At 43.4% G+C, this 17,760-nt stretch overlaps 1 protein-coding gene across 2 annotated transcripts in view; it reads left to right on the forward strand.

The window, feature by feature from the left end:
- The first annotated feature begins 1,197 nt into the window (after nucleotides 1-1,197).
- Nucleotides 1,198-17,760, forward strand: part of fut8b (fucosyltransferase 8b (alpha (1,6) fucosyltransferase)) — an 82,398-nt gene continuing 65,835 nt past the window's right edge. The window contains exon 1 of one of the 2 annotated variants that reach the window (XM_072362300.1): nucleotides 1,198-1,392. The gene's annotated coding sequence lies outside the window, so the exon portion shown is untranslated. The remainder of the gene's footprint in view (nucleotides 1,393-17,760) is intronic. The other variant, XM_072362299.1, reaches the window with a different exon arrangement.

Raw genomic sequence — 17,760 nt, forward strand, 5'->3', positions numbered from 1 at the left:
ACATCTTCGCCGTAATGGATCTTTGTTGTGAAGCATTGAAAAAGGAGATTTCAGATGCCGCTTCTACACAGGATGGATATTTTTTGTTTGCTTCATCTCTCCAGTTCCCAACTCATATTCCCACCTACATTTAGTTTATCAAGCAAGAGAAAGAAAAACCCTAGGAAATCAAAGCTGTTTAGGTTTTCTAATTGCTGAACTGAGAAGAAAATTAAAGTATACTGATTTGGCCGAGGAAAGGGAATATGCAAGCAGTAGGCAAATCTAAACAGATGAGTGATAGAGTGGAGTGTAGCTCTTGAGGAGTGTAATCGAGTGTAATATGTAATCTCGATATAAATAAGGACTGATCACATTGCCGTGTGCCGTAAAGACTTTACTCTGCACCATCTTGGTGCAAGTCAGAAGGTTGGGCTCATAGTGTCACAGATGAGGGGCTCGCGCCCTGCATCTCCAGCTGGCACCGGGTCTGTCACTTTATCAGCCCGATTGCAGTACAGTATCCTGACACTGGTATGCGCACTGCAGCTTCCACTCCAACCGACTCTCACCAGGGTCTGCAGCAGTCACAGTCAAGACAGCAAGCGGAAACCACAAAGATAGGGAATTAGACTGCGACGCCTTCAAAATAAACGACCCATTGATGAACTTCTGCACAACACAGGAAGAAACAAAGATGATTTACACACAGTATGTACACTGGACCACTGATGGGGAAAAGAAAAAGATCAATACTCTTTGAAACCTGGATAACAGTATGATAAAAACTGCAGTAAAACATCTCAAAGTACAACAAAAATGGAATCCTTGTGCACAAATGTAGGAATTCCTAAAGGACAGGCCAATGAACTCAAAAGCAGATCACTACAGCAATATTTATTATTAGCTGGAAATCTCACTTTTAAGATATAAGAAAATTCAGGCTTCATGTGTGCGTAACATGTCAAGTTTGTACAGCTGGTCTTTTTCTAGCCTTTTGGAAGCAACTCAGGAAAGAAAACGACTTGTTTAATTCGGACTCAGAACACAGTCATTTGTCTATTTAGGTGATTTATCAATGACCATAACCGGGAATTTCAACACTTTTCACAGTAAACTGCAGTGGCACTTATTCGAGTTTATTCAGCGGATTATTTTGAAAATTTGCAACCGGATATTTGGTTCTCTCTCCTCTCTAGTTTGTGTTGACACCGGCCATTCAGTAGATCCCCACAGAGCAGCCTAGACTGCCGTATTCAGAAATCCAAGCTCCTTCAGTTCCTGTTTCCGCTGCAGCCTTTCTCCTCAGTTTTCAGGAAAAAAAAAAACAAATCTCGGCGGCCGCTGCGTCAGACCCAGCCTCTGCAGCCCCGGTCGGATGCCTCAGGAAGCCGGCGAGTCACGTCAAGGTAGGTGAGAAAAACCGTGCTTGCTTGACATGAATATAGAAGCAAAAGAGGCAATAGATCTCCCCGACACATTCCGGCCTGTTGACTGCGTCGCTGATGAGATCACGGTGACCAAATAGCGGTCACCGCGGGTAGAAATGTCTGGTCCCGTTATGTCAGCGCTGTCGCTCGGACGTGTTTGCCTCTCTTCGGAGGGATGGTGCTTTTGCTTTTTGCTCCCTTGGTGCGTTACTTTGCACAGCTTCTCGTCCTCCTTTGTTGCTCATTTAGAGAAGCATGGTCCAAACAAATGCTGTGTCCTCGTAAAGACCTATGTATTCACCCGTAAACCTCAGTTGAGGCTACACTTACTTGAACTTGGGTGAGTGAAAGCGTGTTTACTTGAGTGGTTGAATTTGACAGCCTTCTTGAAGGCATCAACAGCGCTAGAAGCGCGTAGCCTATATGCTAGCTGCAGGTCCACGCGCGGTTGGTTTCTGTTTTGTTCATACAATGAGTTCATACCATGAAGTGTGAGTGGAACGCATTTGACCCGCAGCCTCACGCACACTCGAAGTGAAAACAAAGGCACATGACTCTCGGAGTGTTTGTTAAGTATGTGTATTTTCCCGTATTGTCTCCGCTGTTACGAGCGTCGCGGGCACAGCTGTGTCAGCCTCGTTGCACTGCTGTTATTATCAGGAATAGCTCAGCAGTAATCACCACAACCAAGGGTGACTTTGGTGTTTTAGTATATGAAGGTGTCGTTAGTGTGTAATGAGGCCTCTCATATGTGATGACTAAATGAAGCGACTTCGTCTTGCATCGGGGCAGTGAGAGGGAGCCTGTGGGTTGTTCCGCTTCGCCATCCTCTCCTCACTTTCCTTTACAAAGCTGATGATGACATTCAGGTGTTGACATTATACACTACCTGGCAAAAAAACGGTGAGAAAGAAAAGAAAAGCATCAAATCTAGACAGATCCGGGTTCAGCAACATTATGTGCCTGCAAACGAGGTCAGCTGTCTACCTGAATATACTGAATGACCAGGTTTTTCCATCAGTTTTTTTCTCTTCTTCTTCCCTGATGTCACAGGCATACTCCAATGTGACAATGCCAGGATTCATCCGGCTCACATTGTAAAAGAGTAGCTCAAGGAGCACCAGACATCATTTTCTGACACACAGATTGGTCCCCACAGAGTCCAGACTTTAACCACTGTGAGAATCTTTGAGACGTGCAGGAGATAACTTTCCGCAGCAGTTTGACACAAGATGTTGGTGAAAACTTAACGCAGCTCTGCACACGAGTTAATGTTGTGGTTTCGTGTAAGCTTATTGACGCAATGTGGTACTATTGCACAATATAACCGAAGCTAAAGGTGGTGCCACAACATTGTAGAGTTTGGGACTTTTGTCCAGGCACTGTATGTGACTCAACTGACTGAGTCTGTGTCTAAGGTTCAGCTCCCAGCAGGGGCACCCATTAGAAGATGTCTGCCTTCTCCATCATGCAGAAGTGCCACCAAATTGGCTGGTGATGAATATGCAGCTCATTGCAAACTTTCTACTCGGCTGGGTGCAGTATTGAGTGGAGGCTAAAATCAAAGCATATCAAGGAACTGTGAGACCATTTGATTTTTTTTTTTTTGGATGTCAGATTCGGTGGAAATTAAGTGCATTGCCTTGTTTTTTTCATGAAATAAGTGTACTGCTTAATGCTTGCAGCTGTTATTACAACAAGACATTTTCTGCTCTGTGAAACACACAGCGATGTCCTTTTTTTTTTGTCCTTGACAGCATATCGCCTGACAATAGATTATTATCGAAGTGCCTCAGTTATCCCAGAGTTCTGATCCATTTGCAGCCAATATTTGTTGTGCTCCCATTGAGTTGTTGCTGTTTCTGCACAATGCAGAAACTCAACACCCATGGACAACTAATTCATCATTAATGTTATCTTATAAAGTCTGCCTTGGTAACTGGTAGAGCAGATTGATTGAGTTAGTAGCCCTAATCCATTCATGAATAAGTAAACAGCTGTATATTGCTCTGACAGCCGTCTGTGCCATGGCCGGGGAGCTGGGTCCTGAATTCCAGTTGCAGCGATTCTGCCGCTCCAGATAGATGTCTGTTTAAACTTGAACTGCTTAAAACTGTCAGGGGCCAATTATTTGGCATGAAGCAAAGTGACTCATCGTTGGTAACAGTTTGCTTTCATCAGACCTTTATCATTTTTGGACTGAACATAGCCATGAGTGGACTCAGTCATATCAGCCCAGTGCAAATATTTACACTGGAGTAGTTCATTCAAGGCTGTGGAATTTTAAATGAAGCAGTTAAAGCCAATGATAAATTTCAAGTGACCCTTGAAATTTACATGGCAGGTTTGAGGTTTTTTGCAGAACGCCACCCCTGCTCATTGTGTTTCAGCTCGTCTGGCTGATTGCATTAGAAAAATGTCACATTGGTACTTCCTCAAACACATGATACTGTATCTGTAATTCAGCAGAATGTTCATTCTACCTGCTTCATGTGTAGCCCCTCTCACTTTAGCTGATCAATTTTCTATCATTTCCCTGCCTCTCTCTCTGCCCTTTGTGCATCCACCCTCCATGCCTCACGCCACTGTCTGTCTTCATTTTAGACTAATGAGTTCATTAAACATATTAACGTCGCTCTGCCAAAGACGTTAGGTGCGGAGCGGTGAGCAAAAATGGCCGGTGACTCATTTGGTAGTTTAACCTGTATTTGAAATGTATGGCATAGTGGCAAACACTGCTTCTGTGTTTGGTTTATTGCAGCAAACCACTGCCAAGCGGAGTTTTATTTAAAATAGCATTTGGATTTGTTTTTCATTTCATCTCTGTCTGCAATACCAGCCTGTCACCTGCACAGCAAGCGCCTCTGTTTGCATGAAAAGCCATTCTAATTTCAAGCATCACAGTGTTTTGGCTCAGTGTACAGTGTGTGTATAATGCTTGATATTGGCTTCGGTGTGCTGTGTATACATCCCCTTTCCCCCTTGTTGTTCCAGATATATCCCAGTTTTGTTTTTTTTTTTGTCTAAAAGTGTCAGACGAACGAGGGGAAAAAACTGTATAGAGCTCTGAAAGAAACGAACAACACATTTTGAAGACATGTTTCCAGTTTTGGGACCTCATGCTACTAGCACAAAGAACACTGAGGTGAAAAGACTATACAAGACACAGAAATGCTTGTAGCAAGCCTTGCTAACAATGTTACCGAAAGACGAAGACTCAACTGGAGGCATTGTTTTGTTGGTATTGTTAATCTCTGTGCAGGGTATTCCAATCCCAGACAATGAACTCTAAATAGAGCATAAGCCATTGAAAAGAAGCTTTTACCATTGTTGTTTCTTTTTGGAGGAAGGGAAAGTATGAAAATATATATTGATGGATACCAGGAGGTGTCCTTATGTCTTCCTATGAAAGACTGTATCTTTCAACACAAAAAATATGAAGAATAACTGCTTCATGAGCATAGTCCAATGAGCAGTCTCTGTATGATAAGTGTTGGCATTTGGGTCTCATTTTTCATGTAAGACCAGTATGTGGCATTTGTTTTCTTTCTCCTCCACACTACAGGCTTTTGATAACACCACTAAAGAGATGTGGAAATTATTATGAACCATGAGATATATAACTTCTGGGCCTTTGGGGATAGGGAATGTTGAGAGAACCATCTGCATCTTATGCGTGCAGCATTGTGTGGAAATGTGCAGAATGCAGCCCTTCTAAAGGGCAAAATCTATAGGAAAAGAGCCTTTCTGCATCACTCTTATCCTGTTGTCATCCTGCCAGAGGACTGTTATTATCTGTATTGTAAGACAGAGTGTCTGTCTAGTGATTGTGGGATCCAATCACAGGGCGAATGTGAGGCAGGTTTCCATGGAGAATAGTGGACCGGCCCAAGAGGCTGCTGAAGCTCAGCTTGAGCAGGCTAGCTTGATCGAGGCAGATAGCATTCTCCAGCAGGAGAAAAAGAAATGTCCCAGAAGCACTGTTCTGTTGTCTGCCTGTCTAAATGTCTTGGTGCTTGTCTACCTGTCTCAGTCAGTACAATGTGTAAAGACAAGCTGGGGCAAGAGGAGTTCCGAATAGAAAATCTGTGAGACTGGCACAATAGAAGCTTCACACAACAGACATGTGGCATCGTATGTCTTTCTGCAAAAAAGGCATCCTCATTAGAGGGGATGATGCGACTGCATCTTGGGGTCAAGCAGTGTGTTCCACGAGGGCGGCTTGCTCTTACACACATTGTCCATTTTGCCTCCGTTACTACCTGCCACTACTGCATGCCACCTTTGTTGTTTCACACATGACACCAGCGTACAATGACTTTGCATCATTTGCATGTGAAAGTTTTGAAAGGCCTTCTGCCACTGCAGCCTGAGTTGGGAAGTGGTTCTTACTACGTTACTTGGCTCATTTGTGCTGTCCCGAAATAGGTATGTACCCATCCTCAGGCAGCGCTTAGATAGATTCTTTCTATCTTCTTTCCCTTTTTCTCTGCTTTTCAGTAGGAGGCACTTAACTCCCTGTTGTTACACGGTCTCCTGTGTGGCTTTGCATTCATTTCTATCTCAATCTATATATATTTAGTACATTTATTTATTCTACTTTTGTTTTTCTGTGGCTGCAGAGAACTGCAACAAAGATAATTAAAGTTTTTTAGCACCTTGTCTGCATGAAGAACTGAACTCATGGGGGTATGAGAAGTTATTCAGGGATTTACTGTGGGATGCAAACGGAGACCCAAAACCTCCCACATAGCCACAAAATCCCCCAATGCTTAGTACCCACCGTCCATCAAAGAGCCTTTTAGCCCCTGAGAGTCCACAGCTCAGGCCAGGATCAGAGCAAGCTTGGAGGGCTGGAGGGATTGAGAGATGCTGCTAAAAATTCTCAGCTGCCTGACAAGATACTGTGCTATCTGAGTCTTAGGCAGTGGCATCCTACAGCGTCTAACTTAAAGCAGCGTCTCAGTCTACTTTGGTATCCAAGAGCTCTTTCCAGAATCAGATACTCCTGAAAGTACAACCTACACTAGTGGCATTCATGGATGCATGGGACAAAGGTGTGGAGTCAAGAAGAAGCAGATGGGTGTGGAGGGAAAATTAGGAGATATGAGAGTGATAGTAATTGAGACAGCTGTGCAGCTTGAGGCACAAGCAGCACTCAGATCAGCCGCATCATCCCCTCTCTTCCCACTTTGAAACATAAAAAGAGGGCCAGAGAACAAATGCTGGACATTAGGATCACAGTGACAGTTTCCCAAATTCATGCTGGGAATGGAACACAGAATGTACTGTCCCACAAAGACACACAAATGAGAACTGGAAAGAACACGACTATGACCTCATCTGACAGAATGGGTGCATTTCCCACACTCGGGTAAAAAGGTCGTATGACAAGTCTGCCTCTACATGAGGGGGGGGGGGGCGGGTGATATTATTCTGTTTTCAACACGGGGCCAAAATTCCCAGCAGCCACTCAACCTCTACCCACACATGCTGAATGTCCTCCATTTAGCCAGAGGTATCAGATCCCGCAGTAACGAGTGTCCTGTGTGTGACCTCGCCACGGGTCCAGAGAGGGTTCAACCGCAGGCTCCGGGAGAGGGGGACCTGGCTGATGATGAAAGGTGTGCATTATCTTGCTCACAGGCAGGGGGCTGTTTGTGTCACTCATTCCAGTCCTACTCCTGGAGGGGTTTGTTTGCTTTGGTGGGGCCGTGGGTGTTTGTGGATTATTGGTGTTCCACTATTGATCCTTAAGGGGTTAATTCATCTCTATGACCTCCACTGAGAGAACATAATGTGGGGTCAGCTGCACTGTGTTGCCACAGGAGCTGGAAGTGATCCAGTGTTTTGTTTAGCACTTGCCCCCCCCCCCCCCCAATGCCAAGTTCACAAGAGGTGATGTGGTTAATGTGCATGTGTCTGTCTCCATATCTATCACAGAGTTCATTGTAAGCGCATGTGGCACTTGCAGTGTGTCTTACTGATGGTGTTTGTTGGGCGGCAGCTGAGAGGATTGTGAGGGATCGTAGAGGATTGGCCTGATTGGATTTCCGTCGTAGGAGTCCTGTCACCTGGCACAGCGTGGCGCTCTGGAAGACAGCAGGGTTGCAATCAGACAGCAGTCCCACTGCGAATAAACAGCAAAATCTGTATCCAGGCACTGCTGATGCAAGCACTTTCTGTAAGAAAATACAGAGAAACATTTCCTGATACAAAGTATTCCACTGTCCAACAAACTGACCAACCGAGAAGGTTGTCTTGTCAAATCTTTGCTCTTTTTCCCTACCCCCAATTATAAAGTTCAGCTCCTCAGAATCAAAAAGGGCTTTTATTTGAACACATGACTGGTTAAAAAGAAAAAACATCCATTGTGAACCAGGCTATTTAATTTTCTGTAAAACCAGAATGCAGCCAATCTATAAGACAGTCTGTGCTCTTACTTAAGTCCATGAAGATCTGATGTCCTTACTGTGTTTTATCAACAACAGCTGAATAAAACAGCCTCACCCATTCAGCTTGATAGATCCTTTTTCTCTGGGGGTTGTTGAAAAGCACTCTGGGAAATATAGGAAATCACTAACTGAAGTCCAATTAGATGGAGAAAGCTGAAGGAAAGTGGGTACAACAAACAGTAATTACAAAAATCACTACTGCAATGCATTGTTCATCATATATTAATGATTTTCAACAGCGTGGGAGTATCTAAGAATGGATTATTTTTTTAGTTCTTTTCTCACAACAGTACAGTTGGTCTGAGGTGGATTTATCAGAGGATAATAGCAAATAAATCGTGGTAATACAATGGAAGAGAAGAATGTTGAACAGATGACTGTTAAAAGTGTGTAAATCTGCAATGACCAACATTTGTATGCATGCCTGATATAAATCCTTAATCCTAAGGTTTCAGGTTTTGTGTTACAGATCTAAATAGCCCAGAATCAAGTTTATTTTTAAGCATGTCATCATGGAAACATTTTCTTCTCTTTGATGTTCAATAAGTGAGAAACCCTTGTTTCCTTGGAGATGAAATAGTGAAAGGTGCACATTATGCTCTGAATTATTCTAAACACATTTCCCTGGTAGAAAACTGTTAACCAATGGGCTATTTTTTTTCAGGAAGAAAAGAATACAACATTTCTGCTTTTTTTTTCTGAATTCACAAACTGTTTGCTCAAGTTTCACAACTACCTGTCAGATAGGCAGAGGTAATTATCCTGTGAGAGCTCCGGGGTGGTCCCACACACTCTTTGGGTCATTGTTCACACGACTCAATGCAGCTAATTTAGCCAGCTTTGAGAAACAATTCTGCTGTTTTTGATTATCCCCAGTTGAGTGCAGAAACTTCAGATGGTTATTAATCTGTATGTTCATTCTGCAACTCGAGGACCACAGAGGTGTCGAATAACAAATTACACCGTGCTCCTCTCAGTGAGCAGAGAGCAAGTTATACTTTCATGCAATTTTCTCACCCAATAACAGAATAGCAGAGCTACTTGATGTGAAAAATGGAGACAAAAAGATCACATCAGCATATTTTTACATTTATTGTGATTGTGATGCATTTGCAGAATGAATTTCAGGTGATATTAACTTAATAGATAGCTTTGCCTCCAGAATGAAGTTGAAATCTCTCTTATTAAACTTCTCTGTGATGTCAGATCCTTTGTTTCTTAATTGTATTTCTGGGTATTAAGAAGTTCTGCTGGCCAGAGAAGTCTCATTCCCAAAGTTATTGATTAAGTCATAAAAATGACCTCATAATGCTAATGTTGCAGGCTGTGATCACAGAAATAGCATTTTTTGTTGTGGTTTTATTTCTCTGTTGGTGCGTTGTCAGTACAAATTCCATATCCCTGTGTACTGCAGAAGGGAGTTGGCTGTAGGTTTTGGTGCCGCCTTGTTTGAGTAATTCACATATTTTTGTGAAAGTGTTGCTCTGAAGACTAAGCAGACAACACTGGCTGCCAGCAGTTTTCCACATCACTCCAAAAAAAAAAGAAGATATTTGCAGAAGTGAAAAAGTCGGCGCGTTCTTGTTTAAACAGAATGCATAATGTTGAGGGTGAATTGAGCGGGACATTTGGTAGAAGTTATCTTTTTCACACGTCGATCCTCGTGTTTCTGCCATTTTCTTGCAGTCTCACACTTTGCAGAACTGGAACTTCAAAATGAATGACTAAGAAACAAACTGCTTCCTGTGCTATGCTGCTGAGTGCCCTGTGTAAGTGTGAAAATGAGTTTATTACACTGACACAACTTAAATCCTTCACATACTGCATATAATCTCTTTCTGCATAGAGCTACTTACTGATGAAGTAGAATATTATGTGCTCTCTGGTGTCATCAGTCAGATGTTGTGTGTCATTTGTTTTGCCAGTATGAGCAGTGTGGTGGAACCTGCCCAAATGCCCTGCATAGAAAAAAGCAAACCAACATCCAGCCATTTTCTATACCTGCTTAATCCAATTCAGGCTCGTGGGGGGGCTGGAGCCTATCCCAGCTGTCATTGGGCGAGAGGCGGGGTACACCCTGGACAGGTCGCCAGTCCATCACAGGGCCACACCGAGACAAACAGGACAAACAACCGTGCACACTCACACTCGCTCCGTGGGACAATTTAGAGTCACCAATCAACCCAACATGCTTGTTTTTGGGTGGTGGGAGGAGAGAACCCACACATCCACTGGGAGAACATTTTGCTCTTCAGTTTGTAAACCCTGCAACACATCGTGTTCCACCACCAATACCTGACTTAGCTTCCAGTCAGGTACAGAGGCCACCTCTCCTTTACCACATCAGCACTTTTTTTATTGCCTCTGCCAGCTTGTTGAGTCCCTAAGAGAAGTCCAAGCCCTATTATTCTGTTGACGTAGGACAGATGAGGGGAAAATAGGAAGAAAAGCAAGAGCAAGTGACTGACCGCATTCCAAAGCAGGATAAAATCTCGTTCACACAAGCAGCAGGAAAGTGTGACAGAGGACTGGAACGACAGCGGGGAGTTAGTCCGAACCAGTGGGATGTTTTCTGTCTGTGTCAGCTGCTCAGGGCGAGTACTGACGAGCATCGAAGAGACACTCGTGTGATGCCAGCCACGCTACTGGGTTTTCAAGTATGTGTCTGTGAAATAGCTGTGTGACAAGCTGCTCAAGAAAACAGAAAACAGACTCTCCTTGCTTGTTTCTTTCTTTTCTTTTTTTACTTTTCTTTGATCGTGCGACAAGTGCAAAGAATTGAAGTTGGCGCGTCAACTCAGCGGAGCTTTAAGCACCCAGCGAGAGCTTTTCCTCCTCACTTTGATTTGAGCAGCAAATGATGGATTGAATCCACTGTTATGGTTGTCTTAAAACTTTTGATGTTTAAACCGAAAACCAAAACAGTGCAGCTGCCTGAATTGCTGTGCTTTCACATTCAAGGATCAATGAGGCAGGGCCCAACCCTTATAGCACACTTACTCATCATTATTTCACATAAACAGATCACGTTATTGAGAACCATCCTGGTACCTATAGCTGTAGTCTATGCTTGAGAGCTAATTACATATGTACTATTGAACTTCCAGTCAAAATTAGTGGAGAAGTCTTTACATCATGGAAAGGGTCCGTCTTCATCTGTAAGCTCCCCCCGCTGTTTAAAAGCCGACCCATCCACTCGAATGATAGAAATAACAAAACGCCTATGTGTCTTTCGCAGTCATAGCAGCATCATCCGCTCCACTCGGTCTTTGCTCTCCTCCGGCAATTGGCGTCCTAATTGAGGCACTCTTGAGCTATGTTTATCACCAGGGCAACATTGCCCTGCAGATAATCATTGTCTTGTGGATTAGCATAACAACAGAGAGGAGGCTTTGCTTTAATTCCACTAACACTGGACAGAGCTCCTTTGTGTCGCTAGCCTGCCGAGCTTGTCTCAACTGGGATTAGAGGCACTGGCCCCCACTGTGCGATTATGCCACTGCCTGCGAACTTGTCTGACCTCTCATTGTGTCCTTGGTTGTTTCTTAGGGGAATATAAGCGCTGTAAGTATTCTGGACGCTACCTAAAGTTTGGCGTTCCAAAACTACTCTTAACTACATAGGCTTTTACCCTTGACTCCACTTAAATAACTAAAGCTAACACAAATAACATATTTATAGCATAAAAAGGCAAAAAGATGCACTTACTTAGTACACACTGCTGCTATATAAGTGATCGTAGAGAATGAGTGTATCAGAAAAAGAGAACACCGTTTGTTTTCTTCAAACTACACTGGCCAGCAGTCAGAAGTCATCTCGGTTGTGTTGAAGTGCTTGTGTTTGCCAAGATGCTGACGATGCCAGGAGACCCAGCGTGGAACCTCTAGTTACCTCCGGCTCTTCATGTCGGCTTGATGTATAAGAACCCTTACATTCGAATGGAGTAGACGTGCTAGTCAGAGTTTCAGGTTGGATGTGGTGCTCTTAAAATGTGCAACGGGGCATCTCAGGTGCTGTTTAAAGAAAACTGATGCTCGAACTAATTGACACCCAAATCTAACAGAAAAACATAAGCATATACTCCAGGTTAGTAGTAAAAATCATGACAATTTAGCTTCAACGTAACATTGGACTGGCATGCAGAACTGTCCTGGCGCGTGTTATGAGAAGCGAGTCACAAGTGGTAGCAAGTGGGTGGTTGGTGGCACATGAGGGGAGAGGAGGCAGGCGTGTGACAGGAGTGTGCGTGGCTGTCCTGTCCTGATCTATTGCTGCAGAGCACAGCAGAAGGGGATCCCCTGAGACACAGGGTGTAACCACTTGTCTCTCCCTGCCGGCAAAGGGAGGGGGCTGCAGAGCACAGAGGAGAGGGGGAGTGAAGGAGAAAGTAAAGGCAAAGGGAGGAGCGGGGGCAGCCGCTGACCCCGAAAGCACACGAGATTAAGAGGAATAATAAAAAGCAGTCTTCGCAGCGCTTCGCTAATATGCGTGGTAATTTAAATACTCTCCAAAAAGAAATGTCAGTGATGTGTGGGTGGGCACATTCAGCGTGTGTGAGGGAGAGACACAGAGAGGGAGCGCACTGCGCACATCAACAATCTCCATGGAGGATTCCTGTGGTAAAGCGTTCTCAGCTTCTTCAGCAAACAAGTGGTGAGGCGTGCAAAAGGAATTTCAGGCCCTCTCCGAAAGATGACCACACCATTGCAAGGGAGCTCTTTTGAACGATTAGCGGAGCCATTATGCTCTCAGATACAAACACACACGCTCACTTCTTTGTCCCATTTATATTATAGGATAGCGGTTTCACACTTCTTCCTGTGGCTGACATTATCGGAGTGTGTTATCCTCTGCCAGGCTTTTTTCTGCTCTTATAATTCCTGTATAAGACCACCAGCCAGCTGTGCTTAATTCAGTGTAGGTTGCACTGTCAGTCCTTGGCAGGGTCATGGCAACATAGCATAGCCCATAGCTCCAGATAGCCTTTCTCTTGTTTAATCTGAGAGACAGTTGTGAACTCTTGTGATCACTCTGTGACCCACGTTTGAATCTTTTTTATTTTTTTTTTATTTGCCAGATATGATAGAATCTATAAAACTGTCAAATCTTCAGGTCTCTTGTTTTCGCCTTCGGTGCAGAGCTGTTTACAAGCGGGTGAGTGGTGGGGGAGAGCGAATGGTGTGAGGCAGGCTGCTGGAGCAGGTGACATCTGTGACCCAGCACAACAGTGGTGGATGCCGGACACATGCTCCTTCCTCAAAGGCTACTGGCACTGTTTCTGCCTCATTGGGCTCATGCCCACACACATACATACACATGTTTTGAATACTTCAGAATGAATTAACTTATCTTGAAATGTATGGGATTCAACATGCTTTTAGCTTTAAAGACTGTGTGACCGAATAACCTCTGCTCAGTCGCCTTGTTTTTTGTAGTCGCTGTAAAGAATTTGGTCTTTTCCTTTACAGTTTTAAACTCTACGAGCAGCACAGTCACTTTGTGAGCATGACAGACTTCAAACTTCAGGATCATCAGGTCACTGACAGCAAACACTCGATATGTACTGTCCTTCCTCCAACAGAGGCAGAGGCCTTTATTTACTTAATCTGCAGGCCTGAATAAATCTTATAATCATGATAGGTAGGCAAAACGCGGTTGTCGAAGGTTTTTCCTCCTCAGGAATTTGCCTAGAGGAAGTTCAAAGTGGAATTGTTGAACAGGCTAACAAACTAGCAGGTTGACAAGCTTAGACTACACACTTCACTTTCCCTGTACCATATCAAAATAGTATCAATTCTGATTTTAAATTAATAGAAACCGTTTTATGTTGGTATGTCATTCTTACAAATGTTTAATCCGATAAACAAAATGTTAAAAACAGCATGATTATTTCTCTGAATTGACCAGATGATAATGGTTATTACTCTTAGGTGCTCACATTATACCGACAGATCTTTTTCTACCCCATCTTCTACCTATATTGGATGCCTACCTTTATCTGTTCACGTCAGCTCTGCTTGCTAATGATCAGAGGGCCGACTTTTAACTGAATACCAGTTTTTATTTGAGGAAATATGGTTTATATTGGAGCTGATTGGTCCATTTTCCTTCCCCACACAACAATCAATGTAAAACTTGTAAGAAATGGCTGCTCCTCTACGCTTATCACCAATACAACAGTACACACACACACACACACACACACACACACACACACACACACACACACACAGAGTCTTTTACACTGCATTCTGCTTAATTTGGAACTTTCTCCAGCTTTACAAAGTGACAATCAGATGATTGATCGTGCCTCCTGAGTTATTAACCCATTATATATTAGCTGCTTGATAATTGGACTGTTAATTAAAACAAAGGCCTTACTTTCTCTCTGTTGAATCTCAAACTCCCCTCACTGATGGCAGTTTCATTCCTCATGCCACTCTCCAGTGTTGTGTTTTCAGATACCAACAATAATCCACCCTCAGGATTTTGTCATTAGACGTCCCACCTCTCTGCAATAAGTCAACAGCTATCATTCTATGACTTTCTTTATATGCAGCTATGTGTCTCTATGCTGGCCTTCCCTTCTCATTCTCTCCCCCTGGAGGGAGTGCATTTCTCCTCCTGGTTTCTCTTTGCATTCTAATAAAGCAGACTCTGTCTGATGTGCCTTATCTCCTCCCATCTCCCATGGTAAAGACCACTTCTGTTAGTTTTAAGCTTCCTGCCAGTTTTTCCTTTTACCCCTCGTTTTTCTCCCGCTGCTCCTCTCAGGTTACTGCCTCGTCCCGGTGCACAATGAATCACAATTGTCAAAATAACTAAATGGTGTGCTGACCAGGCTCCAGACCTTGCTTTTTTTTTATCAAATTCTGACACCCGCCCCTTCTTCCTCACTTTCTGCAGGAAGTATAGATTTGTTGCGCGGTATCTCTGGCAGTGCGGCACGCCGCTCGCTGACTGTCTTTGACACAGGGTGTGTCCAGTGCAGGCTATGTTTGCCTGCATCAGGTTAGTGCTGCTAGCTAGGACTGATTCAGCAAACAAACATTTATTATACTGAAAGCAGGCAGAGTGGTTATATAGCCAAGGGGCCACGGTGTGTGTATGAGTTTGCTTGCATACAAGCCTGTTTTCAGACACGATAGTGTAAGTGTGTGCATTGACCTACTATGTATAGTCTGCACTACAAGAAGCAGTAGACCCGGGCTGTTTCAGACCTGTAATGAAATCAAAGCTGAACTTGCCAGATGTATAAACAATCATCCAAATCGGAGTGTACAAATCTGTGTAGACTTGCTGCGTGCAGCTTTGCAGGGTTTATGTGGAGCAGGCTGCGAAGGTCAACGTAACTTGACTCGGATTGAGAGAAAAATTTTTTTACAGTAACCCAAAAATGCCAAAAGAAACCTTTGATTTCTCAGAATAGGGATTTATTTATTTATTTGAATGGGCTTGTGTGCAGTGCGTCTTCCCTGCAGTCGTTAACGGAGAACTCCTGATTTGGAGAATCTTGTAGGATTCCTGATGGGTGAGTTAAAAGAGAGACAAAAGAGTGAATATTTGCCACTTTGACACAACTTAAAGCTCCAAGAATTTCACAGCAGTTCCTGATCACTTAATTGTAGACTTTTTACACCATTTTCCTTTTGCAACAGATGGTTATTTAGTCACTTTAAAACACAATATTTTGATAAAAATCTGCGTTCCCTTCTTCAGTTGAAAGAAATGTAGTCTAAAAGGAAATAACTGTTGGATGCAAAACTGATGTCATCTAGATATCCAATACAGTGTTGGCTATAACCACTTTGTCACTTTTTTTGTTGAGCTTTAACTTGTTTTTCTGTCCCTGCTCTGAGCAGATGTTAACTTAGCTCCCCTGTGTTAGTTTAGTAGTTTAGCTCTCCAAAAAGACCAGGTTGAGCGTGGTCTTTTGTATGTAAGACACTAACTACTCATAAATACTTAACGCAAACCCAGTTCCCCAAAAAAAATAAATAAAGCGCTTTTAACACAATCAAAATACAATGCCCCGCGATATTTATTTGTGGAATAATCCATTGAGATTCTGAAAAGTCCTCAGACGGGAACCGCATTACCCACGTTGCACCAGGTGTTATTGGGTGAAATGGATCAACAAGTTTAATGAAGTTACTTTATTAATACTGTAAATCTTCATTCACATCTCTTTAATCTCTGCATCACTTATGATAAATCTTGACAGAAGGGAAAAATCATCCTCATCATTCTCCGCAGTTGTACCACGCCCTTCACCTTCCCCACATTTTCTGCTTATCTTTACCCAGATTGTCAAATAAAGGCCGAAAAAATGCAATTGCTCGTGGAGTGTTAAGATGTCTTATCAGGATCAGTACTGACGTTACAGGCACAGTCGGCGCTCCTCTGATGTTTTTCTCCAGTTTCCAGTGGGGACTCGTTTGCAGAGGATTTGACTGGTCCAGGGTGCCTGTCTGCCTATCCACCCTGTGGACTCAACGCCAATACAGGGATTTGTTCTCTTTCTCTAGCTGTAAATGCCTCCTCCTGTCTGTGGGAAACCAGTGAAATTAATTTTACAGTAGTTTACCATTTCCTTTAGAGCCTGTACACCCTGCCGACAAAGCCTCTTGCTCTAGAATGAAGCTGGTGAAGCACTGATATTGGGATTTTCCCTTTTCCTGCTACGCTATTTTTGTCATTTTTCTCTAATCATATTCATCATCTATCACATTTTTTTCTTCTTTCGCATCTGAATGCTCAGTTCCCGAGTCACATGATTAAAATCAAAGGAATAGTCGCTCTGTCATGAGTTACCCCCTTCAGTGTGACCTGTCACAGTTACATTTTCCCATTTTCTCTCCATCTGTCACTGTCTCACATGCTTCCTTCCTTTGTCACCCGTTTTCTCTCACATGGTCTGTTATATAAACACAGACAGCTGACAGATATGTGCAGTCATATTAAATCACAGCTCTCTCTTGATAATTGTAATGCCCCTTGTACTCGATCCATCTATGTGTCTCTTTTTCCCCACAGCCAGACACTTGCCTGAGCTCAGGTGTGTGTATGAGGTGGCAGTCTGCTCTCTCTGTCAGATCCTCAGCTCCCACTAGCTTTCCAGATGGCCTCGGTGTCAGCACCGCACCTTTCATCCACATGGCCCTCCTGATCCTACCCATCCCCATTCCTTATCCCCTGCTTTCTTTAACAAAGTATACAATCACATATTAAGTGAAAGACACAACATTCCTGACCTCATTTGCATTCTTTTGGGAGGGACTGGAGTGAAAAGCGAAGCGGAGTCTGAAAAGGTCAACGCTTCATGTTCATCAGACTCATTTACGGATGTTTACACTTTAATGTAGATCTCACTTAACTGTGTGAAAAGCATTTCTAGTCTTGGACGTTAGGAAATATGTGTGGAGTGTTTAAGTTATACCGTCGCCAAAATGTTTGCTTTTTTTGTCTTTTATTGCCAAATTAAAAGGGAAACATTTCCCCAGAAGGAAGTATCATAGGTGTTGTCATGGGAAAGGCCCCGCATACACTTACTGTGTTTATCTGGTAATAGGAGAAGAAAAAAGTTCCCATAAAGTGCCTGCAGATTGAACTGTGTCAGATGTGTCAGCAGCAGAACACAGAAAAACTGACTTGTATTTTATTAAAACCCTGATCAGTAAATTATTCAGGGAAAGTCTGCAGAGGATGAGCGCTCTTGTTTTGTAATGCCCTGTTTCGCATTCATACGGCATCTTGGATTCGCTCGGGGAGTTCTGCAGGAGAACGGTGCGTTTGCTTTCTTCTCGCGCTACAGTACAGAGCAGCTACACCGGAGCAGGCTGGACTGTGTGAATGCATGTGGGTGTCGAAGGAGTCGGGAAAAGGGTATTTTCCCT

This window comes from Leuresthes tenuis, unplaced genomic scaffold (genome assembly GCF_036924035.1).
Source record: "Leuresthes tenuis unplaced genomic scaffold, fLeuTen1.0.hap1 SCAF_13, whole genome shotgun sequence".
Taxonomy (NCBI): domain Eukaryota; kingdom Metazoa; phylum Chordata; class Actinopteri; order Atheriniformes; family Atherinopsidae; genus Leuresthes; species Leuresthes tenuis.